Source organism: Macaca thibetana, chromosome 9 (assembly GCF_024542745.1).
Source record: "Macaca thibetana thibetana isolate TM-01 chromosome 9, ASM2454274v1, whole genome shotgun sequence".
Lineage (NCBI taxonomy): Eukaryota > Metazoa > Chordata > Mammalia > Primates > Cercopithecidae > Macaca > Macaca thibetana.
Window position 1 is genome coordinate 55,207,015 of NC_065586.1, and position 25,222 is coordinate 55,232,236.

At 48.5% G+C, this 25,222-nt stretch overlaps 1 long non-coding RNA gene across 2 annotated transcripts in view; it reads right to left on the bottom strand.

Moving 5' to 3' along the window:
- Positions 1-25,222, bottom strand: part of LOC126962496 (uncharacterized) — a 132,676-nt gene that overhangs the window by 102,038 nt on the left and 5,416 nt on the right. Inside the window, exons 2-3 of one of the 2 annotated variants that reach the window (XR_007728709.1) lie at positions 18,840-18,941; positions 18,145-18,739 (exon numbers count right to left, since the gene is read on the bottom strand). The exons of the other annotated variant lie outside the window; for it this stretch is intronic. This is a non-coding gene — a long non-coding RNA (uncharacterized LOC126962496). Of the gene's footprint in view, positions 1-18,144; positions 18,740-18,839; positions 18,942-25,222 lie in introns of those variants that run through there. 2 annotated transcript variants of the gene reach the window in all.

A 25,222-nucleotide genomic window follows, 5' to 3' on the forward strand; every position in this document is an offset into this window, starting at 1 on the left:
GACAAGATTCAAGACAACATGCAACTAAGGCTTGAAGAACTGAGCTGTGATTTGAGGTGCAGCCCACTAAAGGCAAAACAGTTAGTAGTTTGAGTCTAAAGAAGTGAAATGCCTGCTAAAACAAAGACATCAGCACTCTTTGGAGGAATATCACCAACTCCAGAATCTCTACAACATGGCATTTCCAACGTCCAGGATAAAACCCAAAATCAACACACAAAAAATTAGAAAAATATAATCCATCCTCAAGGGAAAAGATAGTCAATTGAGATCAACTCTCAGATGACTTAGAATTTGAAGCTATCAGACAACTACCACGGTTATTATAATTGTGCTAAACAAGGCAAAAGAAAATACATTCATAATGAATGAAGAGATAGGAAACCTCTAAAGAGAAATAAAAATATAGAAAGAACCAAGTGGAAATTTCAGTAATTTCAGTACTAAAAATACAATACCTGGAATATTTTAAACAATTACTGTATGGGCTTAAAACAGAATGAAGATGGCCAGGCATGGTGGCTCACGCCTTTAATCCCATCACTTTGGGTGGCCGAGGGGGGCAGATCACTGAGGTCAGGAGTTCGAGACCAGCCTGACTAACAGGGTAAACCCTGTCTCTACTAAAAATACAAAAAATTACCTGGACATGGTGGCATGCAACTGTAATCCCAGCTACTCGGGAGGCTGAAGCTGGAGGCCTTGACCCCAGGAGGCAGGGAGCTGTGATCATGCCACTGCACTCCAGCCTGGGTGACAGAGCAACACTCTGTCTCAAATAATAATAATAATAATAATAATAATAGCTATCTGTGAGCTTAAGTTGATCAACAGAAGCCATTTAACCTAAAAAAAAAAAAAAAAAAAAAAAGAGGAAGGGGAAGGGGGGGGATAAAAAAAATGAACAGTGTCTAAGAGGCCTGTGGGATAACATCAAAGATCTAATATATGCATAATTGGAGTGCCAGAAGGAAGAAGAGAAATAGGAGAGCATTTTTTTTTCTTAAGAAATAATGGCAAAACGGCACGGTGGCACACACCCACCTGCTCAAGAGGCTGAGGCTAGAGGATCGCTTCAGCATGGGAGTTCAAGACCAGCAGCCTCCTCAGAAAAAAAAAAGAGAGAGAGAGAGAAAGAAAAAGAAATAGTGGCAAAAAAAAACAGCAACACCCACTTTCCAAATTGGTGCAAAACAAATTTACATACACTCATTCAAACTGCTAAAAATAAAAGATAAAAAGAAAACCTTGAAAGCAGCCAGAGAAGAAAAGACACATTACAAAGATGAACAAAGATTCAAATAACCACAGACTTCTTACCAGAAACTATGGAGGCCTGAAGCAGAACACAGTCATGGGACCTCAGATGGAAAATAGTTTTCAAAGATAAAATATAACAATACAATGATAAAAAAGAGTAAAAATTTTTAAATGATACAACAACTATTTACATAGCATTTACATTGTATTCGGTATTATAAGTAATCTAGAGATGTTTTGAAGTGTATGAGAGAATGTGCAGAAGTTATATGCAAATACTACACCATTTTAGGTAAAAGACTTGAGCATCCATGGATTTTGGCATCCATGGGGAGGTCCTGAACCCAATTCCCCGTAAGTATAGCAGGAGTACTGTAACATCATTTAAAGGGCAAAGGAAAAAAAAAAAAAAAAAAAAAAACTGTAACCCAGAATTCTAAATCTAGTGAAAATATTAGTTAATAAGGAAGACAAAATATATTTTCATTTAAAAGAAAATGTATGGAATGTGTCACCAGAAGACCTGAACTATAAGAATACTAAAAGAAATTCTTCAGAATGAAGCAAAATAAAATCAAAGAGGCACTGGATCCTCAGGGAAAGAAAAAAAAAAAACATCAGAAATGGTAAATATTTGCTAAATATATAAAATTATAAGTTAATTTTCCTCTTAATTTCCTTAGTATGCAGATAATTAAAGCAAAAATGATAACATTGTCTTATAGGGTTTATAATGTATATAGATGTCATGCATGTGAAAACTATAGCACACACAGGGAATGGCAAATATTTTTAAGAGGTTTATATTTTACATAAAGTGATACAGTATTAACTCTAAACTGTGAAAAGTTAAGGACGTATATGTAATCTCTAGAACTGAAAAAAAAAAAAAACCACTTTAAAAAATGTAAAGTAGTATAGCTAAAAGGACAAATAGTTGCGTGAAAAGTGGAATTCTAAAACAATCTCTGTGGCTTCTATGCAAAGGGTGACAGGAGGCAAACTAATCAGGGTGTTACTGAAATAATCCAGGTGGGTGATGTTGCTGGCTTGGACTAGAAGGGAGCTGTGGAGATGGTGAGAGGCAGTCAGATTATGGATGGATTCTGAAGGTAGAACCCGGAGGATTCGCTCATAGATTGGGTTTGTGGTGTGAGAGAAAGAGCCAAGGATGACCCTAAGGCCTATGACCCTATAAGCTATAGGGACAGAGCTGCGTTTACTGAGACTACAAAGAAGACTTTTCTCCTCCCTTGCCCTCCCTGCTTCTCTGTGGCTTCTGAGACCTGCAGCAGCTCCATGTTTGGGAACGAGCTGGGCTGGAGGCCCAGTGAGGAAAGAGGGGGACAGAGTCAAATGCCACCCAGCCTAGCCCTCAAGTTGGAGCAGGGATGACAGAGCATGTGTGCCTCTCGGCAAGGTTCAAGTCAGATCAAAACATCATCCTTATGGCTTCTTCCAGCTTCCAGAGCTCCATCTCCAAGAGTCCCTTCCCAATGAGAAGTAATTGAGAAATAATTGCTAATATTTCACAGAGATGGCAGAAGCCTCAGCCCCAGCCTCTGGAAACAAATTAGAGATGAGGATGAGGTTTAGAAACGGAGAGCAGCCCTGCTTCTCATTAGCAATTGCAAATAAGATTACAGAAAAAAATGTTTCTGCCATGAGGATGGCGTCTGCCTGGAAAAAATTAAACCAGTTGCAGGGTAATTTAGAGACCCTGGACCAGGATTCAGATTCTGGGTTGGGGGTAGGGCTCTAGGACTGACTTGCCCCAAATCAAAGAGCAGATCTGCGGCAACCTGTCTGAGCCTCAGTTTCCATGCCTGTTAGATGGGAAGAGGCTGTAGGACTCAACTCTGGGGCTGGACAATGACTTATGGGTATAAGTCACTTTGGGCAGCCAGTCAGCCCGGGCCCCACCAGCACAGGTAGCTCAGACTCACAGAGATGCGAAGACAGCAGGGAGCACTGGCCTAGAGGTCTTTGCCTTCCCTGGCCTGGCCTAAAGCCCCTGTATCCTGGCTCCATCCTGAGTAAGAATGGCTGACATTTATCGAATGATAGCACTGTTTGGAATTCTTTGTGGGTGTACATTTATTTAACCCTCACAACAACCCTGTGAGGTAGGTACTATTAATATCCCCACTTTATAGAGAAAGAAAGTAAACTACACAAAGGCAAATTAACTTGGCCAAGGCCAGACAGCAAGCAAGATGCAGAGCCAGGAGAGTGAACTCAGTCTAATTTCAAAACCTGTGCTCCTAACTGCCAGCCTATGTGATCCTTCGAGGCTTGTGGGGCTCCCTAGCTCTGCCCGCTGACTTCGAGACTGCAGAAGTTTTGGCAGTTACTCCACAAAAAGTCCCAGGCTCTGAAGGCCCCATAGACTTAGGTGTGAGTTCTGATTCTACCACTTACAGCTGCACAACTTGAGCCCGTGTTTGCTTGAGTGAATTTTTTTTTTTAATTAATTATAGATTTGGCACAGACTTGCTCTAAGGAAGAAAGAAGACCTAGATATAAGAAATCAGGCCGGATGCAGTGGCTCATGCCTATAATCCCAGCACTTTGGGAGGCCGAGATGGGCAGATCACTTGAGATCAGGAGTTCAAGACCAGCCTGGCCAACATGGCAAGACCAAATGCAAAAATTAGCCAATGTGGTGGCACATGCCTGTAATCCTAGCTACTCGGAAGGCTGAGGCAGGAGAATCACTTGAACCCAGGAGGCAGAGGCTGCAGTGAATCGAGATTGTGCTACTGAACTCCAGCCTGCGTGACACAGTGAGATTCTGTCTCAAAAAAAGAAAAGGAAGGGAGGAAGGGAGGGAGGGAGGGAGGGAAGGAGGGAGGGAGAGAGAAAAATCAGGCCCTGTCTAAGGGTCAGTTGCTCTCCCTGCAGCCCCATCTCTGGCCAAGAGCTAAAGGACCCTCAGGGCTCCTTGAAATACTCTTACCCCTCCAGGCTTGTCAGTCATCTTCCTGACCCAGCCCCAAGGCCACCCCTGAGTGAATCCCTCCTCTGTTCTCCCACCTCAAACCCAACCCCCAACCCACACGTAGCACTCCTTCCCAGGCACTGCCACTCCAAGTGTCACCTGTGTGGTCCCCTTTCCATCCTGAAATGTAGCACCCCATGGCTACCTGGTCTTCAGGTGTTTTCCCATCCCTCCTTTGCCATTAAAGGTGGTGTTTGAGGATGGCCAAATTCTGCAGCCTGGCTTTCAAGGCGCTCCCTACCCTAGCTCTTGCACTCTGGAGAAGCTGACCTCATTTCTATAACCTCCCCAGGGTTCATTGCCCCTACACACACTAGAGTCTTTGTCCAAATCCCTCTCCCCAGCCCCCACCCAGAAGCTAGGAGAAGGGAATGGATTCTGAAGTACCAGAAGAATATTCTGGCCACAGCTGCCCTGGAGACAGTCCATGAAAGGGAATCCTGAGACCAAGGCAGAGGGGTCGGGTTACTGGAGAGCTAATCTGATTAGATCCAGTCAAAGGGGGAGGGGGTGGGCAGTGGGGACCGGAGCCTTGAGACTGGAAAAATAGAGTAATAGACCAGGATGTTGACGCCGGATATGGGTACAGGGCAAGGAGAGGACAGAACACAGAGGGAACAGAAGGACCTGGTTTCCAGTCCCAGCTCCAGCACTTACCTGTGCCTATACCAGCTGGGTGGCCCCGCATAGGCCACCTAAGCTCTTTGAGGCCCAGGATCTTATTTCAAAGTCAGGCCAATCTACTCAGTGCCCCAGGATTTCTGGGGATTCTTTAAGAGAGCACAGGGGACCATGGGCTGGGTGCTGAGCTTGGCCCTGCCAGGGCTTTCTAAAGGGAACTTCCCCTCATCCCCTCTCCATGCACAGAGCAGGACAAAGTGGCCCCCATTGCACCCTGGGGGCTGGCAAGGACCCTACAGCAGCCAGCAGCTGGTCTGTCAACCTGAGAGAGCCTCTGCCCCCAGGGAGGCTCCTAATTTAATCAGCTTTGCAAATCAGCTCGATGGGCTTAATTGATCTTTTTCACTCCTAATATTGTCGCTGTCACTTTCTGGGTTGTGCCTCCCCCAGCCACCCCCTGTGTCAGCCAGCTGGAGAGGGAAAAGGAGCCCAGAGGCCACAGCAGGAGGGAGCTGTGAACGGGAGGGTAAGGAGGGCAGGGAGAGTGAGAGAGCACCCAGACTGACACCTCAAGCCAGACTTTGGGGACTGCGAAATGCCGTGGTGGCAATGGTGGGGGTGGAGAGCAGAAGGGCTTCTAGAAATTCACCTGGCTGGGGCATTAAGCAGGTCACTCTAGGGCTCTCTGGGGCTCCACTTCCTCATCTATAAAGATCACAGCAGTATTCTGCCTCTCCAGATCCATTCATTCTACATGCGTTTGTTGAACACCTACTATATTCCAGACATAGTGCTAGCTAGACACAGGGAATGGTGGTTAGCAAAAATAAATCTGTCCCAGACCCCGTGGGGCACTCTAGACAGGCTGTCCTCCCCTGGGTGACATCCCCATGGAGCACAGACTAGTGGGGGTCTGCCATCAGTGGAATAAGTAGTTGAGCACATGTCAAAGTGCAGCAGTGAGAAGCGCTATAAAGAGGAAGTCCCTGGTGCTGTATGGGTGGATGCTGGGTGAGGGTGGGGGTGAGCAGGGCCAAGGAGGGCTCATGGAGAAAGCAGTGCCTGAGCTGAGATTGAAAGAATGAGGTCAGGCTGGGCGCAGTGGCTCACGCCTGTGATCCCAGCACTTTAGGAGGCCTAGGCAGGTGGATCACCTGAGGTCAGGAGTTCGAGACCAGCCTGGCCAACATGATGAAACCCCGTCTCTACTAAAAATATTTTTAAAAAATTAGCTGGGCATGGTGGTAGGTGCCTGTAATCCCAGCTACTGGAGAGGCTGAGGTGGGAGAATCGCTTGAAGCCAGGAGGCAGAGGTTACAGTTAGCTGAGATCGCGCCATTGCACTCCAGCCTGGTCAACAAGAGTGAAACTCTTTCTCAAGAAAGAAAGAAAGAAAAGGAAAGAAAGAGAAAGAAAGAAAGAAAGAAAGAAAGAAAGAAAGAAAGAAAGAAAGAAAGAAAGAAAGAAAGAAAGAAAGAAAGAAAGAAAGAAAGAAAGAAAGAAAGAAAGAAAGAAAGGAAGGAAGGAAAGAAGTCGAGTAGAGGCAGGAACAACATTCCAGGCAAAAGCCCTGTGTCTTTGACTAAAAGCTGAAAGGGGCTTAAAGCTGACCATGTGACTGTGAGCTAAGAGGCAGGGGGTGTGGGCTACATGAACTTAGATCAGGAGCTCCTGTATGACTGAATTCCCACATTTTTTATGATGCCCTATGGTAAGAAACACATTTTGCATGCTGACCCAGAACACAGAACACACACTTGTGCATACATGTATAATTACCTGCATATATCCACTTCAAAAAGACTGATGAAACAGTTATTCTTGCCACCTTAAATGTGACCTCTCAGAGTTTCTATTCTATTTCTATTGTAGCTCATTCTATGTCTTTGCTTTAAGGTCACAAGGCCATGACATTGATTTCTCAGCCCCCTGATAGCTCATGGCTGCTGGTTAAGAGGCCGTGTGATTGGTAGGGTCTGGTGGGCTGCATTCAGGAACTACATCCTTACCCCATAAGCAATGGGAATCACCAGTTCTCTGAGACACTCTATTGAGATTTGCCTGCTGAGGTCACCCTGGCTGCTGCCAGGGGGAGTCATTTGGAGGGACAGAAGGGGAGTCAGGGAACCAGGGAGGAGGCTACTGCAGTAACCAGCCCAGAGATGGGGGCAGCTTAGAGCTGACTGGTTTGCAAAGCCATTCAGGTAACAGGTATGAAAAACGGTGCCAACTAGAACAATGTTTTATGAAAAGCTGCCCAATGGCACTGCAAGATTGCCGTATCTAGATTCAGGCAACCCAGGTACCAAGACCAGCTGCATCATTTCTCACTTGTAATCTTGGAAAAATCACTTTGCCCCAGTGGGTCTCACTTTCCTAACTGTAAAATGGAATGTAAGAGTCCCTATCCCTTAGAGGCATTGCCAGATTAGATATAATGCAACATGCTTGGCCAAATGCCTGGCCTGTAGCAAGCACTAGATAAATCATAGTTATTAATATGGATGGATATGTTAGAACTCATTCAGTCATCAATGCATTCAGTGCCCATTCAGTGCCAGGTGTGGAAGAGATGATGGGGAATAAAGTCACACAGCCCCTGTTCTGCATTCCTGGTCCGGGGAGAATTTCTAGAACCATAATAGATTTATTTTGGTCAAAACCGATTTTTAATCTGACAGCTGCCAAGCTCACCTGGCTATGCTCTCCCATTTACAAGGTGCTCTCTCATTGCAACTGGCCCAGACCAGTTAAGGTTCCTTTTAAACAGGTTGCACCTTCATACAAACACTTACCTAGTGCCTGTTGCCTGAGCTCAATTTATGCTTGCAGAGTAACATGACCATTCTGGTGTATCTGGTTTGTCTGTGCCATATCTCTTAAACATGTGCGCTCCCTCTCCTCCTCCCCCTCAGAAACTTCTGAGGGGCAGAGTTGTGGGGAGGCCAGAGTGACAGCAGGCTGTGCAGCCAGGAGCCAGCACAACAGAGCAGGCTCTCTGCTCCCTGTAAGCCAAGCTCGAGCTGGCAGATGGGGATCAGGGCTGGTACCTTCTTGACAATGATCATCGCCACCGCTGAGGCTCAGTAAAATGGCCAGGGGCAGGTGGGTGCAAGATCTGTACTACCCACTCTTGAGTTGGGCTCTGGTTACCTCATCCAGGTGCAGAGGGAAGGCTTGGCCTTCACTCCAGCACTCTCTCTGCAGCCACAGACTCACCAACCCCAATTTCCAAGCCATGTGCCGACTGACCATCAGGGAACTGACTCTCTCAAGGTCTGCCGGGCTTCATCCAGCAAATTATTTTCTCCTCTCCTCGGCTGGTCTTTCTGGGAATAAGAGACTTTGTGTGGCTGGCTCTGTCTCTCTCCTTGTCTTGCTCTCTTCATGCCTCCATGTGCATGGGTTAACATCTCTCCTGCATCTCTGCCTTCCTAGGTATCTGGGTGCATCTCTCTGGCTTCTCACCTGTCTCTCTAAGTCTGGACCACTCTCTCAGGCCTCATTGGACTTGGATATTTCTCTCTGGCTTGCATCTCTGTGGATGCTGGTGAGCTCTTCTCTCAGTTGCCCCTGTAGCTCCCTATGTCTTGGGCCAGTCTTCATGTTCCTTTTTCTGTTTGTTGTCTCTGTGTTTATCTCTTTCTGAGGTTTCGTGTGGCTGAGTCTGTCTCTCTCTGTACCCCACCTGGCATGGGGGAGTGAGGAGGTGTCTCTCTCTGAGTCTCAAGGCATCTGCCTCTGGTGACGGGCTGACCTTGAAATGAGCCAATTAGACTGCACAAGTCATCTCTCCACCTTCCCATCCCACCCACCAGCTCCCACCAGCGCACACAGAGATACACCTGCTTCCCTAAGCTTTGTGCAGACAACATGCCCAGGAGCCCTTGACTCTGCTGAACAAGTCTCCTCTCCCGCCCCTAGCAGTTGAAGTTCTCACTCTGATCCATAGAAAGCAGCCCTCAAATGCTGCCCCTGCATCCCACAGCTGTGTGACCTTGGGCACATCCCTTAATCTCTCCTTCCCCTGTTCCCCCAAAAAAGGTCTCAGTACAGCATTATGCTGCCTTCTCAACTGACCCCTCCAGGAGAGGATGATGAGGACTCGATACCCATTGGGAAGTTCTTCCCTTTAAAGGAGGAAAATGTCGAGTTTGCCAGCATGAGAGCACTCACCTCCTCCCAAGAGGAGCCTCAGTATTGGGGCAGTAACGGCGCTCAGGATCAGAGGTGGGATCAGCCATTTCACCTGGAGAAGAGCAGGGCTGTCCTTCCAGCTCCTTGCTGGACAAGAGGGGAAGAGATCCGCTCCTTAAGAGGCTGTTGCTCAATGAAGGATAAAACTAAATGTAGCCATAGATAGCACACTGATGGTAGGAAAATCTTACCTGACCCTCCTGATTCTGTGCCTTTCTGAGGGCAAGAGGAAAATGGAAGTAGCCTTATCTGATGATTCCTGTCTAAGGAGGCAGGAAAATGCCAGCTGGCAATAGGTCCCTACTTTCTTCCAGACATCCACACAGATGCTCCCAGTGTCCAGGAGAGGCCATGTGTGGAGCCTGCAGGAGAAGGGGGCAGTTTTTATAGATGAAGGGCCTGGACTACGGGGTCTGCAGAGTTGCAGCAGATGTGTGCAGACTCCACCCTCTGGACCAGGGGCTGTGCTGAGGCCAGTTGTGATAGGGAAGGCTTTTGGAGCACAGCTGCACACCAGGCACTTGACATATGATGCCTCATTAGTGACCACAGCCTCTGATGAGGTAGGTGTCATTATTAGCCCCCATTTTACAGATGAGGAAGGTGAGGCACAGAGAGGTCAGGAACTGGCCCAGAGTCACTCAGTCCCCTAGCTAGACATGAACCCAGGCAGTCTAATTCCAGAGTGTGCACTCTTAACTACTGTGTGATGTATGTGGACTAGAAAGCAGGACACACAGCCAGCAGGGAAATTCACTCCGTGTGGTGTGGGCACTTAGCATGACTTCTTGGGAACCAGAGAGGCTCCCACTATCGTATTTTGTTTCTATTAGTAATGGCTTTATAAAATGCCAACAATCACTTGAGCCAACTTCTCATAATAAATCCTTTATATTTAAAAAAAGGTCAAAACAAGGTAACAACATCATGGATGATTTTAAATGTTTACATTTCACAAATTAATGCTTTTAGCCTTATCAATACAATGCAATAAAAATTATGCGTTTTCAAAAATAATGTGATTTCAGAGTACACTCAAGTAACGTGGGCTGGCGATGGGGCAAAAGATGTAAGCCGTGGATGATCATCTCTCTTTGAATGTTGTTGCTCTGAGGCTACAAGTCTAACTATCCTCTTTAGAGGATAACATCAAAAGTCCAATCTGGGAGGAATCAGCCCGATGTTGCTGGCTTTGAAGATGAGGGAAGGTGGCCATGAGCCAAAGAAAGGACTTCTGTTCCACAGATTTGTAAGATAATAAATGTGTTGCTTTAAGAAAAATAAAAGAAAGTAAGTAAGTAAGTTTAACCTGGAGACCCTTCATGAACCTAGCATTTCTCCTCTCCCACTCCCTTGGAAAATACTAAGTATTTACAAAAAACAGAAGTAGTGTAGGAAGGAGGTGTGATCAGTCTGTCATGGGGAGGGGTTGGGAATTAATCAAGGATGGTGTCACAGAGGTGATGACCACGGAACAGGGGTTCTGCAGGCTAAATAGGAGTTCGTCAGGCAGATAAAGGGGGAAAGAGCATTTCCGACAGAGGGGAAAGCCTGTGTAAAGGCTCAAAGTTAATGAGCAGTCTGTGTAAGGCCACCAGCCATGGTTCCGGACTACCTGATTAAAGCACAGAGAGAAACTGTGGGTGATGGGAAGATAAAGCTCGAGAAGAGATTTTGCAGGGCCTTCATGGTAAGGCCTACTCTGCGGAAAAGAGAAAGAAATAGAAGAGGCTGGAGTTCACTTCCTTAGAGGAAGTTTCAAATATCCTGGAAATGCTTAGGCTGGAGGCTAAAGATTTAGGGGAAGACCAGAGTGTGATGATATCTACAGGACAACTTTCACATTTTTGTGAAGAATTTTTCATTCCACCCAGATGCACGGGGCTAAGAATATGCATGAAAGTTAACAAGTGGGAATGATAATCAAAGGTGTCTAAGAATGGAATGGGCCACAGAGGTAATGAGTTCCCCATCATTGGAGGTATTTAAGTAGAAAGCAAAGGGCTGCATAGCAGGGATGTTGACAGAAGACTCAAACATCAGGTGAAGGCTGGACTAGTTAATTTCTGAGTTTCCTTCTAGCCCTGAAAATCTCAGATACTATTTTGCCTTGGGGGGGGAAATAGTAATCAAAATGTAAATACCATGGGAATAATAGATTTGGCCTAATTATCAGCGATTACTCAGAGTTTGTCATTATTTCCGTACAATATATCCCAAAGTTCCGGAAAACAAATCAAAGAAACTACCACGGTTGATGCCATTAATAGAAGCAAAACACTTCAAGACGAGAATTTAATTTACTGGGTGAGTTCTTGAGGCACATTTTTGTTGATGAATATTTATAAAAGTGGATTAGGCTGGACCTGGTAACGATTGCGAAATATTTTAATGCTGTCCCCCTCATTAATTTACTTTTAATGAATGACTTGGTAAAGCGTAACCATTTGTACGTAATGATTTCATTAATGGCTATGGCATATGCAACCGTTTTTCACACGTTTGAATGTCACTTGAATAAAATGATACCTTAAATTATACAGTATAATAAAGTATGTTTGTTGAAAAGTGACAAGTTTCTGCCTCTTTGTACTCGGGCTCCAAGAATTGGTTGCATTTGGAATAGCAACAGTTTAATGGGACTCAAGTGATGGATTACTTTTTCCATTTCTGAGTTTTCTCTCAAAACCGGTTCCTGTGAACCCTGCGCATGAAAACTTAGAGCCAGAGAACAGCAGTGAGCCTCCACCTCCCTCTCCTCTTCTCAGTCTTTGGGATTCACTTAAACCCATTCCTAGGAGTATCAGGTCAGCCAGATTATCCTATGTAAGAAGAGTGCCAGTGGGCAGAACCAGGCCAGGGGAGGGGCCATTATGGGGATGGGACTCAGACAGGGGAGGAGTCTGGGAGGGGTGTGGCCTGGCCAGGAGGCTGGGCCTGAGGGCCGTTGCGTGGTGAGAGCAGCACACCAGAAGATGCTTCCCTTGGCTCACTCTTTCTGTTCATCTCACTGTCTGACTCTCATCTGTGTCCTCTAAGGACTTTCTAGCCTTGGTCATATAGGGTGCCATCCCAACATAGGTCAGCTTTGTAGAACCAGCTTGGGAAAACAGAGAGGCCTCCACCTATTTAAAATGGGTCTCCTGTCTGTTTCTCGCAGAGTGCTTATCCAGTATGCACCTGCTGGATTTATTTGTTTGTTGCTTATTTAGTGCAGGGACCACACTGCTCATGTTTGCTGTTGATTCCCCACCCCTGGAACACTAACAAGTGATCCGAAAACATTTGTTGGCAGAGAGAGAGACAGACAATGAGGAGGGAAGGGAGGAAGGCAGGAAGGGAGGAATGGGAAGAGAAGAAGGGAGGAGTGGGGGGGGAGGAAGGAGGAAGATGGACTGAATTAGATTTGAAGCATAAAGCAAGGCAAGCCACTGGCCAGGAAAAGAAAAGCTTAGGACCAATGCCCTTGGCTCCGTAGAGCAGCCATGTCCCTTCCTGCCACCCACCACCCCGCTCCCACCAGGCCGTGTCCCCTGCCTTCTTCACCTCTCCTCATCCCTGGTTTCTTATTCCCTCATATCACCATGAAAGTGATTGGGAAATGAATCAGGTGTTTGAACAACAATGGAGACCATATTCCTCTGCAGGTGTATGCTGGTATGTGGTTTTCAAAGTGCTTTCCCATCTTTGATCTCTTCAAATTCCTGCCCTTCCTGTCTACCTCATAGGGTTGTTTCATTATTCCCACTTTTTTCCAGAGGAAACAAACTCTGTATAATTGAATGCTGCCTCAAGGTCATGGAGCCAGGAAATGGCTGAGCTAAGACTTCAACTCAGGTCCTGGATTATGCGGCTGAACAGCTTTTAAAGTTTCTCAGCCACTTAATAGGTTACCTCTCCCAGGAGTGTTTGCATTTTAAAAGAGGACTAAAAGAAAGAAATGTATAATCCAAATGAATGAATGGTGTCTAGTGCAAAAGCAAGTGCACAGGTGATACTTTGGCACAAGGGCCAGAGGGACACAGTGGTCCTAGAAGACTCTTAACACATAGGCTTTCAGGGCTAACAGATCTGGGTCCAGATCGCTTCCATTCCACTTACTAACCCAGTGATCTGGAGCCAGCTGTTTCTATTTCCTGAGCCTATTTCCTAATCTGTGAAATGGGGATGATAATCGCACCTCGAAAGGTTGATGTAAGGCTGACAGGTGTGCAAATTGGCATACAATGGGTGACAGCAAACAGCATCACTACACAGAACACCAAGAGAACAGGGCCCATCCACAGCTGGCCGCAGCATGAATGAGGGTGCTGAGCAGGAGCCGGGTCCTCACCCTCCCAGCTCTGCAGGGGAAGGAGAGAGGAAGACAGGAGATGGTGAGCCCAAGACTGCTTCTCCAGGCCCATCTCGGTGCCCAGCTCTGGGCTGGAACCACCTACATTTGGGTTAATTCCTCAGTTATTAGGATCAAGCCCAGACAGGAAGGGCCAGGGTACCTGCAACTACATTGCAGCCCTCATCTCAGAGTCTTCCCCCACCTCCTCGGAAAGATTTATGGAAAGATTAAGGGGCCTTTTTTTCAATATCTATTAATATTCATGGCAGTCTTCACAGCCATCTGCTTTTAACGATTTTGTTTGCAAAGACCTGAGATTAAAATATGGCCTGCTAGTGCTCTGAAGCATCTGAACTGAAGGCGATAAAACAAAGGCCTTTTCAGGAGCTCCTGAGCCCGCCTGTCACTCTACCTGCAGCGGGGGAGACTAATGACTAGTGGGAGGGAGGCTGAGATTGGATCCTGGGCCAGTGCTCCCCTCGGGCAGGCAGGGTTAATTGTGGGGGAATGAACAGCCCCAGCTCCCTCCTCACCAGCATGCAGAGGGGCTCTGGGGACAAGAGGGCTTAGACAGGGCAGAAGGGAGATGCTGCTAGCATCACAGGGGACACTCAGAGCTTTGAGGGCTCTGAAACCCTGAGATCAGCATTCTGGAGAGAAGGCTGTCAGCAGTGGATGTGCCCAAGGGTTGAGAGAGGGCAGAGGGAGCCCCTTACTGTGAAACTGCAACCCAAATCCCACCAGTGTGGGTTTTAAATGAGATCTAAGAAGAAAGGGAAATACATAATCCAAATGAACAAGTTGTGCTCAGTTCAAAAGCATGTGGGCCGGGTGCAGTGGCTCACACCTGTAATCCCAGCACTTTGAGAGGTTGAGGTGGGTGGATCACTTGAGGTCAAGAGTTCAAGACCACCTTGCCTATATGTCGAAACCCCATCTCTACTAAAAATACAAAAATTAGCCAGGCATGGTCGTTCAAATCTGCAATCCCAGCTACTCATGAGGCTGAGGCAGAAGAATTTCTTAAACCCGGGAGGCAGAGGCTGCAGTGAGCCAAGATCGCACCACTGCTCTCCAGCCTGGGTGATAGAGCAAGACTGCATCTGAAACACACACTCTCAGACACACACACACACAAGCATGTGCACAGGTGACACTTTGACACAGGGGTCAGAGGGACAAGGTACCCCAGAAGATTCTTAACACAGAGGCTTCTAGGGCCAAAGAGGGCATCAGTGCAATGCAAGCTAAAGCCTAGTGTCTTTGTCCAAACTTCCAAAGGCAGTCACCTCAATATAGCTCTGACTTGCATGGAATTCCCCCTTAGTCACCAATATCTAGGGGTGCCTTGGCCAATCTGGTGACCCTCACTTGGCCTCATCCAGATGATGAGTTTTCAGTGAGCTTCTAGGACGTGGCTTGGGGACAAGGGCAGGACAACCAGTGGAGTGGGCCAGGGCCAGCCTGTGTGGCTGGGCTGATTGTGCCTTACACAACTACAGGGGGTGTCCCTCCTAGCCTCTGCAGCTGTCCTGAGTGGGCCTGCAGGCCTCCCACCTGCAGCAGCCCCAGGTCTTTCTACTTTATGTGAGGAGGAGGCTCATTTGACTGAAGGCTCCTGCTGCTTTGGAATGTTTGCAAAACAGCGGAATTCCATTCACTCCTCCCAGTGCACAGACTCCTCTTCTCTCTGGCTCCATTCGAGGTTGCACACTTCCAGAAGAACCCAGCAGGGCAAATGCCTGCTTCCTAGAGCAGGCAGGTGTGGTCAAAGATGATGGGATTCCATGTGCCTGGCCTGGTGTCCTTCTTGTGCCAACAGGGTCACCTCTTAGTCCAAGCCTCAAACTTCCTGCCCCAGTCTCCTGCTTTCCAGGGTATAGAGTCACCAGTCTTCTCTACCTGCCTGCTTCTGTGGGTCAAGACCTGACCACAAATACCAGGAAATCCCCCTTGCTGATTGTCATGGGAAAGGGAGAATTTGAGGACAGGATCTCCCCGGAAAACCACTTCACGCTAAGGGAAGAGACTCTGTGACCTCATGAGGTTGGGATATTCTCGCTTTATTCTGGCTCCCTCCCTACTTATTGTGTCCACTTGTGACTCTAGAGTCAGGCAGCCTTTTTAAAATGTGGCAGACCCCACCTGCCATGGGTCTCCATGGCCTACAAACATCCATGCAATCTTCTGCCAGGCTTCCGAACCTGAAGGGAGGGAGAGTGGCAGCCGGTGAAGCCCCCACAATCCTGCAAAGGGGTTTGCCATGTTTTGCCCATAGTAGTACTCCACCTCTTTTGTCAAATCCGATTAGACCCAAGTGGGACCCGTCAGATTCTCTCCCCAGAGAACCCTGGTTCCTCAGTCTAGGTTGTGGCAAGCTGAGAAGGAGTGGCCGTTTTCCTCACAAGCCAGCCAGCCTCAAGTAGAAAAAAAAAAAGAGCAAAAACGGTATGAGAAGAAAACCAGAGGTTGACGGGTCCCCCAGGCTGGCCAATTGTGCGACCAGCAGCTCCTGAAGGCCAACAGCTCCTCCCGCCCTGGTGCCCATAGGATACTTTGTGGAGCCTTCCTGAACCTCCCTGCCTCCACTGGAGCCACTTTGTGTTACCGTCTAAAACAAGACCAAGGTCTCCAAATACCCACACCTTCCTAGCATTGCCCCTCCAGGTCTCACTCTCTGAGCTACAGGCAGTCAAAACGGGTCCCAAGCACATCCTGAGCTTCTTCCTGGGCCCAGGCTATGCCCTGTGCCTGGGATGTTCACCTTCCCTTTTCCCCAGAGGCCTGGCTCAGTCTACACACGCTGCCCCTTCCAACCAAATGGGGTGTCACCTCTCCCTCACTCAGCGCCCAGGGACCTTGGCGTCACCTTCCAGACAGTGTCTGTCCTCCAGGGACTTCCACTGTAACAGGAGGTCTGGGGCCAGGAGGGAGCAGGACAGAGATATCCTCTCCCACTCAGGTTTGAATCCCCTGCAGCGCCTGGCTCTGTGCCTGGCACTCAGTAGACTGTTATCCCAAAACTGCTTTTTGCTTTGAAATGAGCTCACTGCTTTGTGGGGGGCATTTCTAGCACACACTGATGTGATTGCTTAGCCCTCATGAAGACCCTAGAACAATCTCATTAGATGGGCTCTTGGAGAACAAGTTCAATTCTCCCATTTTACAGCTGGGGAGACTGAGACCAGAACCAGATGCCAGGTCTCCTGCCCAAAGCTGTTGCCAGCCCATGCTCCTCTACCTCAGAGGCACTCCCTTCATATCACAGAGGAGCACATAAGGCCTCCAGAGGTTTATTTTGGCAATTTCCGCCATTAATCGCATCTCTGCCAACCCACTACCAGGTAATTGAGGAGTCAAGAGCCACTGCAGAGAAATGGAGTTTCACTTTAAAAGTCCACCTACAAGTGCCATTTGGGAAACAAGAGGAAAGGAAAGTTTGTGTGCATTGGTGTGGAACTGTGAGCCTGTGGGTGAGTGGTTATGGACACATGTAAGTGTGCGTGTGTGTCAGTGAGTGAGTGTGGGGGTGCCCCATGACCTCTCAGAACACCCTGGTCTCTTATTTCCAGGCCCACTCCACGCCATTCCCACCTGCCCCCTGATTCTCCACGGCTCCTCTCATCTGACGGCCATGCTCAACAGACCACAGCCCTTCAGCAGCCCCCAGCTCCTCAAGGGAAACTCCACCCTCAATGAAACCCAAGGTCTGTCGCCACTCAGGTACATCCTGCCTACCTTTCCAGAACCTTCACCCATCCATTTCTCCTCCTGATACCTCACACCGTCCTCCAGTCACACCAGATGTTCACCACGGATGGGACATGAATGCGCCGCCATGCCTGTAAGTCTTTTCACAAGCTGTTTTTTTCTGCCTGGGATATATGCTCCTTTTCCTCTAATCTTCAAGACTGCAAATTCAAATATCGCCTCTTCCACGAAGCCTTTTGGTAACGCCAGGCCACTCCTCCTCAGGCAGAGTCAGTCACTCTGCACACCTCTAAATGACAGCTAGCATTTGGGGAACACTTTGTCTGTGTTACTTCATGTACCTCATCTTGTACCTCCTCCTTTCCAGGACACCCTATTATTGTCCCCATTTTACAGGTGAAGACATTCCAGCACAGAGAAGCCGAATGACTTGCCCCAGGTCACACAGCTACAACAAGATAGCGCCAGAATTCAAACCCAGGGAGCCCGGCCCACAGCCTGTGCTCCTGCTCCCTCCACCACATGGTTCTTAGGTGCCCACATGGCACATGACACCTGTGCAGTGTGACACAAGAGGAAACAGAAAACGAGCTACTGTCTGCCTGTGTGTCTTCCCTGCTGTCCCGCTACCCTGAGAGGACTCTCTTTCAAGCCTGTGTCCCTGGCACCAACTGGGGGCATGGGAGGGGTTCTGAACCATCCAATGAAGGAAGGAGTACTCTACTCGTGTGTGTGTGTGTGCACGTGCGCGTGTGTAGCAGAGGACTTTGTGAGAGGGTTATGAAGGTGAGTGCCCATAACCACATGTATGGTGTGCGAAGGGGTCTGGGAGCAGATCCGAGTGCGTGTGTGCGTGTGTGCATGTGTGAGTGTGTGAGTGTGTGTGTGCATGCACCCTCAGGCATGCTCAAGCTTTCCAGCGGGAGGGTAGAGGCCCCATCTCAGCCACATGAATACTTAAAGCCCTTAAACCGCGCCGCTTCATCACTGATATTTTTACAAAGTTGTCACAGAGAAATATCATTTTTCTCCCTCCTTTATTTCATTTTCTTTGGGATATAGTAATTAACAAAAGCCGTTAGATGCCAGCAAAACTGTTTCTTTTGAAGTTTCTACATGGCTGTCACCCGGGAGATAAAGGCAGATTATTCAATCTTGACATTATAATTGTGGATGCCAGATGAAAGCCTGGATTAGACACTTCACAGCCCACTCGGAGGGGAGGCTGAGATCACCAGGCGGCGATCCTCCCTCAGCTGGGAGGGCAGGGGAGCTGGGCGGGGGGCAGAGGGCACCCCACATTGGGGAGGGGGTGGCTCACTGCATGGCTTGGCTTCTTTCATTTGAGTTGGATGGTCCCCAAATCACACAGTGTTAGACAGAAGGAACATATTCCATACAGAGGTGGAAAAATCCAGAAGTCAGGAGTAGAACCCTCAAGCTTGGTCTATTAGCTCCCATGCCCCAAGGCTGCCTCCCCCACCAGCCTACACCCCCTCCTTGATTGGCAGGGACTTCTTGGCTCCCTGACTGGAGGCCAAGTTCCTCAAATGCAGAGGGGGTCCAGATCCTCCGAGGCCGTGGACCCTCACGTGGCTGGGCTGTGGAGAAGGCTGGAGAGGTCAGGGGAGGGAGAAAGTCATTTGCCTGCATGGAGCCCACCCAATCCCCCTTCATAAAAGAAGTCACCAGGCTAGGCACAATGGCTCACACCTGTAATCCCACTTCCCCTTTGGGAGGCCGAGGCAGGCGGATGGCTTGAACACAGGAGTTCGAGACCAGCCTGGGCAGGTCTCTGTTATAGAGACCTTATCTCTATAAAAATACAAAAAACAATTAAACAGGCATTGTGGTGTGCCTGTGGTCCCAGCTACTTGGGAGGCTGAGGTGGGAAGATCACTTGAGCCCAGGAGGTCGAGGCTACAAGGAGCCATGATCATGTCACTACCCTCCAGCCTGGGGTGACAAAGAAAGGCCCATTCTCAAAAAAAAAAAAAAGAACCACAAATCAGGGAGAGGGTGAGCAGGGCAGGGCCAGAAGAAGCCCCAGCAGTGGAGAACGAGAGGTCACATTTCAGTGGAGGCAGAGGGGCCAGATGCAGATGCCCTGGAGAGTATACAAGACTGGAAGCTTCTACAGTGACTGATACTGTCTGATTTCCTAGGTCTACCCTGAACCAAATTATAACCTGGAATCTTCACACCCTATCCAGCCACCCACAGACAAGATTTTTGCTCTTCATTATGTTCATTAATAATAATGTCTGATAATAAAATTATGAAATGTATCAGTCAGGATCCAACCAGGAACCCAAAAACCATGGGAAGTATTTAAAACAGAGGGAATTTAACATGAGGGCTGGAGACTCAGGTGAGGAGAAACCAGCAAGGCAACCCAGAGATCAGCACCAGCTCCAGCCCCTAGGGAGGTGAGGAGGGAGGAAGGTGGTGTTGGTGACGAAACCCAGGAGCCAGGATGACCCAGCCACCCTGGACCCTCAGTAGGTCACAGAGAGACATAGCCAGGCCCTGAGAGCAGAACAGGGGATGTGGAAGAAGGGGCTCTGAGGACAAATTGAGCAAGGGCTGGCCCACTCATCAACATTTGAAATCCCAAGCTGGATTTCCAGTTTCTCTGCAAACAGCAACATCAGGCCTGCTTTCTCTGATGGCCACAAGCATCTGAAGGGGTAGAGGTGGTCTCCTTCAGATAGGGCATGCTCCTCTATGGTTTTTCCCAGGGCCCACCGGGACTGCCTTATTCACTGATGGTACCTATGAGTATTTGAATTTGCAACCCCTGGTTTCAATCAGTGTACCCATTTTGTAGAAAGAGAAGCTGAGACCCAACCAAGAGAAAGTGACTTACCAAGGTTACAGGATGGGTCAGGAGCAGAGGCAAGACCAGAACTTAGAGCCCCCGGATTATTTTAAGTGCAGAATTGATTAGCAAAGATGGAAAGCATCTGTGGAGTGACCGCATCTGTCAGCGGGGAATGACTCACCTCCCTTGCTGTGGCCGGGCTGTGGAGCAGGCCAGAGAGTGGTACTTGCTAGACCAGCAGTGCCGTTGCTCCTGTGTGCCCTGGCCATCAGCCTTGTCACGAGGGCCAGCAGGAGAAACGCCAGCAGTGATCACGAGGACACAACTCAGGCAGGAGAGCCTGTTCTGAGGCTGGTGCGGCCACTTAGGTGCTGTGTGACCATAGCAGTATCCCTCTCTGTGCTCCATAACAAAAGGTGGTTGGGCCCGACGCCCTCCTGGAGCCTTCTCCACTCCACCAGGCTGGAATTCTATTTCCTGGGGAGAGGTGGGAGGAAACCATCCCCCCATAGAAGCCAGCTGAGTGCATGAGGGTCCTTAGAAAGGAAGGTCGAGGGGGAGACACTGGGAAACATAAATCTGCCGGCACAGCTCTCTCAGAAAGGGTTTTAATTAATTGTTTTTATACGACATAAGAGCAACTCATTACCGAACAGCTTTGATTTGTGACACCTGCATTATAGATGATTTTTAAATTAACATTTCCCCAATAAAAGGTGTCAGTAGAGAGCTGAAGGCGCCCAGAGAAGTATAAAAGGATAATAGTATGAAAATACAAATAAACACCAGCCCAGCCTAACAAAGGGGGCTGCTTAATCAATTTTACAATTAATTAAGCTGCCTGGGATGGCTGGGGCCCTGGAGGCAGTTCAAGGTACCGGGTTGAGGGGCTCAGGCATCAAATGCTAGGACAAGGGAAAGTGTTTGGGGCTTGCGAGAGAAATGCAGTGAGAATGTAAGACACTCTGCTAGGCTTCCCTGGAAGGGGAGAGAAACAGGAGGCAAATCTGTCCCGGTGAGTATCCTTTCTCCCTTTGTTGTCCTGGATTTGTCATGTGTGCATTCGGCAAATATTTAGAGAGCTCCTACAAGCTATGGCAGGCAGAGCGGAAGCATTCAGTGAGAGGGAGGAGCGGCACACTGGAGACGCTGAGAGCTCCATGTGTCTGACACAGAGTGAAGGGCAAAGGAGGAGAGAAAACTGGCAGGGTAGGCAGGGGCTAGACTATCACAGCCTCTGAAAAGGGTCATATGGTATTTGGGGTTGTTTTCAGATGTCGATTGCAGAGTGTAGGTAAGGGAACCACATGAGAAGGTTTCCATTTTAGACAGAGGCTCCTGGCTGCCATGTGAATCATACAATGGAAGAGCAGAGGGAGAAAAGACAGGTGACCCAAGCAAGACCTGCTCATGAATCTAGTTCAGACAGCGGTAGCTGAGGGACAGGAACAGACCCAGGAGAGGCACAAGAGCTGGAGCCCACACACAGGTGTTGCTGCTGTGTGGCTGTTGGAGGAGAAGGGAAGGGGAATTGAGAATAATTAAAGCCAAGGACAGTGCTGGAGAAGCAGCTGTGAACAATGCACAAATAAGGTCTTTGCCCTCAGGGATTTTACATGGTCAGGAGAAACGGGAAAAAGACCCACAAAGGAATGAGCAAAGGACTTGGTAGCTCAGGACTGTAATTCTAGCACTTTGGGAGGCCAAGGCAGAAGGATTGTTTGAGCCTGGGAGCTCAAGACCAGCCTGGGCAACAGAGTGAGACCCTGTCTCAAAAAACAAACAAAAAAAATTAGCTGGGTGTGGTAGTGCTCACGAATAGTCGCAGCTACTCAGGAGGCTGAGCTGAGAGGATCACTTGAGCCTAAGAGTTCAAGGCTGCAGTGAGCTGTGATTGTGCCATGGCACTCTAGCCTGGGTGACACAGCAAGATCCTGTCTCTAAAACAAGGAGAGACAGAGAGAGAGAGAGAGAGAGAGAGAGAGAGAGAAAGGAAGGACAAGAAGACAAGAAAGTCAAATCAGTTGCTGTGGCTGGGACAGGTGAGAGCAGCACAGTTTGGGACAGGGTATTCAGACGGTGATCACGGAAGGTGACATTTGACCTGAAGGCTGAGGAGCCAGCCAGACCAACACCTGGGGAAGGGGTGGTCCAGGAATTCATGCAACAAGTGCAAAGGGCCTGTGGCTGGGATGAGTAGGAGAAGGCACCAAAACAATGCTCATCCTCCCCCATTTCTACTACACTCTCTCTTAGTTTTATCTTTCTTTTCCTCTGGTTGACCAAGAGGGGTTATATAATTGGTGCCTAATTGGTATATAACATGAGGACTGTACATACAGGCTGTGGAGCATTGAGAAAAGTTTCCAGTGCTCCATGCCAGGCCCTATCCACTCCTCTCTGAAAGACCTGAGCCCTCCAGAGGAGCCCGTCTCCACCACTATACCTCCGACTTCCCATCTTGATCACTACCTATCCTAGACCTCTCTCCTGAACTCCAGATCCACCTGAGGGTCTCGCAGGCAATCATCTTCCTCCCAAAGTCCATTTATCCCTCTGTGTTTCCAATCTTAATTAAAGATGCCACCACCCACCCAGACACTCAAAAGGGAGACCTAAGAACAGACGTGATGCTCCCTCTCCCCAGATCCAAGTCCTGTGGGCTCTTCCTCCTTAGAGCTCTTGAACCCATCTCAACCCATTGCATGTCATTCTAATGGTTCTAGCTTTCCACATGTCTTACCTGGGTGACCTCAGCAGTTTCCACTCTCCTCCTATCCGTGTACCCTGGACACAGCAGCCAGAGGAGTCCTTCTAAAGTGAAAACCTGTCCTGCTGTACAGCTGCCAGAAAAGCGTTGGGGGCTTCCCTTGCCCTCCAGCTAAAGTTCAAACACTATTGTCACGCTTTTTGGGGCCCCTAGAGTCTAGCCCCTCCCTACCCCCTCAGAGCACCACATTACCCATCCCCATGCTTTGGTATCCAGACACAAGCATCTCCCTTCAGCTCTCCCACCTGTTTTCTTTTCTTTCTGTCTGGAACATTTTGGGTGCTCTGCCCTATACCTTGGCCCTCACCATTGTCTGGTCACCTTCAACTCCATAGCCCAGGCTGCAGGCTCATCATATCAAATCCTTTTGTATTTGTTTGTTTCACCGTGTAGCTCCTCCCAGGCTATAAGCTCCACTAGACCCGGAACTATTTCTGTCTTATTTGCCCCATATTCCCAGCACCTATGGACAGACCACGTACACTGAATGGAAAAGGAATTGATGAATGGATGAATTAAATGATGTTACATACCACAACATGCATGGCTGGCTCACGTCTTCACGTGTTCCCTAAGAGGATCACTCTCCCAGGGTGGTCATTGATCCATCATTCGCATGGTGACAGGAGGAGGGGACAGAGCTCCACTAGAGACAGCATTTCCTGCTTCCACAAAGCCAGTGGGCAATGTGAGGCCAATAGAATGTCTGCACGATCTGTGGACCAGCTGGTTGCTGTGCTCTCCACGTCACCCCAGGGTCCAAGAGGACGTGGCTATCAACAGGGGCTCCTGGCTGGGAGATATGGGTGCTTTGTCTCCTTTGCATACCAGGGATGTGAGATTGGTGGCCTCTCCCAGGCTAACCCCAGAACAGGGCACCTCCAGCCCACACTTATGGGATGGGAGGAGCAGAGCTCGTTGTGTCCAACACCCAAGTCAAACAAGTGAGTGTGTTTGAATGGGCTGTTAAGCAAGGGTGCCTTAAGGCAAATGTTGGGACCTGGGGCTCAGGGAGGGTTAAAGCCAGTAAGTGGGGCTAGTGTCGCCGACAGAGCTATGATGTGTGTGTGCATGTGAGACCCATTCACAGAGCTCCAGGTGGGATTAGGGTGAGGGTTAGGGTTAGGATCAGTTATCAGAGTGGCTACACGGAGTTAACCTCTAGCAAATTCCCCAGGCAGACTAGAAAGTAGACAACAAAGGCTGGGGTAGAGGTCAAGTTTAAATACATGGGTCCCTAAGAAACAGGAGAGATGGCCTGTGACTGAAGAAATCTAGGAGGGCATCCTAGAGGAGGTGGGCTTGCACTGCGCCCAGAAAGCCTGGGAAAGTTGGAGAGCAGGAAGTTCATAATCAAGCCACTGCTTTCACCTTCTTCAAAACTTCCCTGTAGAAGGAAGCACCTGTGAAGAGCAGTGTTCTCCTCCGAAGTCAGAGACTCAACCATCAGCGGTGCAGTGACTGAAAGTCACAGTGGGAACAGCCCGTGGAGTCCAACCATCCACTTGACACATGAGAAGACTGAGACCCACAGAGACAAACCAAAGTCATCCTTTGCCGTTGAGCAATGCTCCGAAATGGGCTTCTCCCCACGAACCTGAACAATAGGTTTTACTCTCCTCCATTTGACAAATGAGGGGACTGAGTCCCAGAGGGGTCACAGGGCTTGTGGAGGTCACACAGGACCTGTCAGAACCGGGGCTGTCAGAACCCAGGCTGGCCTGACTCCATGTCTAACACCCTTAAGTGAATTTTTCAGTCTTTGGTTCTGATTATTCTGAGACAGAAAGAATAATTGGCAGTCGATGCTAAAAATATGTGTAGCTGTTTTGATTGACAGTATAAACTCAGTGATGTACAAACAGGGAATGATTCTATTTTTCTCAATAACTGATATCAGCTTTGCTTGCCAAGCTCCCACCCCCACATTGGGAGTTGATGGGGAGGAGGGAGGGATGGAGAAAAACACTTTCCAAATAATGGTATCTTCACTCCTTCTGACAGATTTTTTGGTCACATTTTATATTTGTAGCTGTCACTTTCTAATTATTAAAAATTGTCGTTGTCTGGTTGAAAGCCACCTCCTGCATGGTGTCCTTGAGCTCTAGTGGCAGGGATGGGGTGCTACCACCTGTCTCCCGGTGCAGCCACTGGTTCCTTCTGGATGGCAAGCCTCTAGCCCTGGGAGGTCAGCTTATAGCTCCTTATCTGGCATTGTAGAAGACCTTCCAGGGATGATCTGACACTTTCTCCACAATCTGCTGACATCAGAAGTCCCCCACCATGGCTTCTCCCTCCCCTTGCTCCTGAAAAGTTTGGGAAGACAGGCACGGCTGTTCCCCCTCACTGAGTGAATTCTGCTCTTCTCTCTGTACAGAGAAGGGGGCAGGGGGCACCCTGCTTTCGCTAGAACACCTCTCTCTAAGAAAGCCCTGCATTAGATGTAGTGGTAGAGATCACTCACTCTCTGCCAAAATCCAATCTCCCCTAACAAAGTGTGAC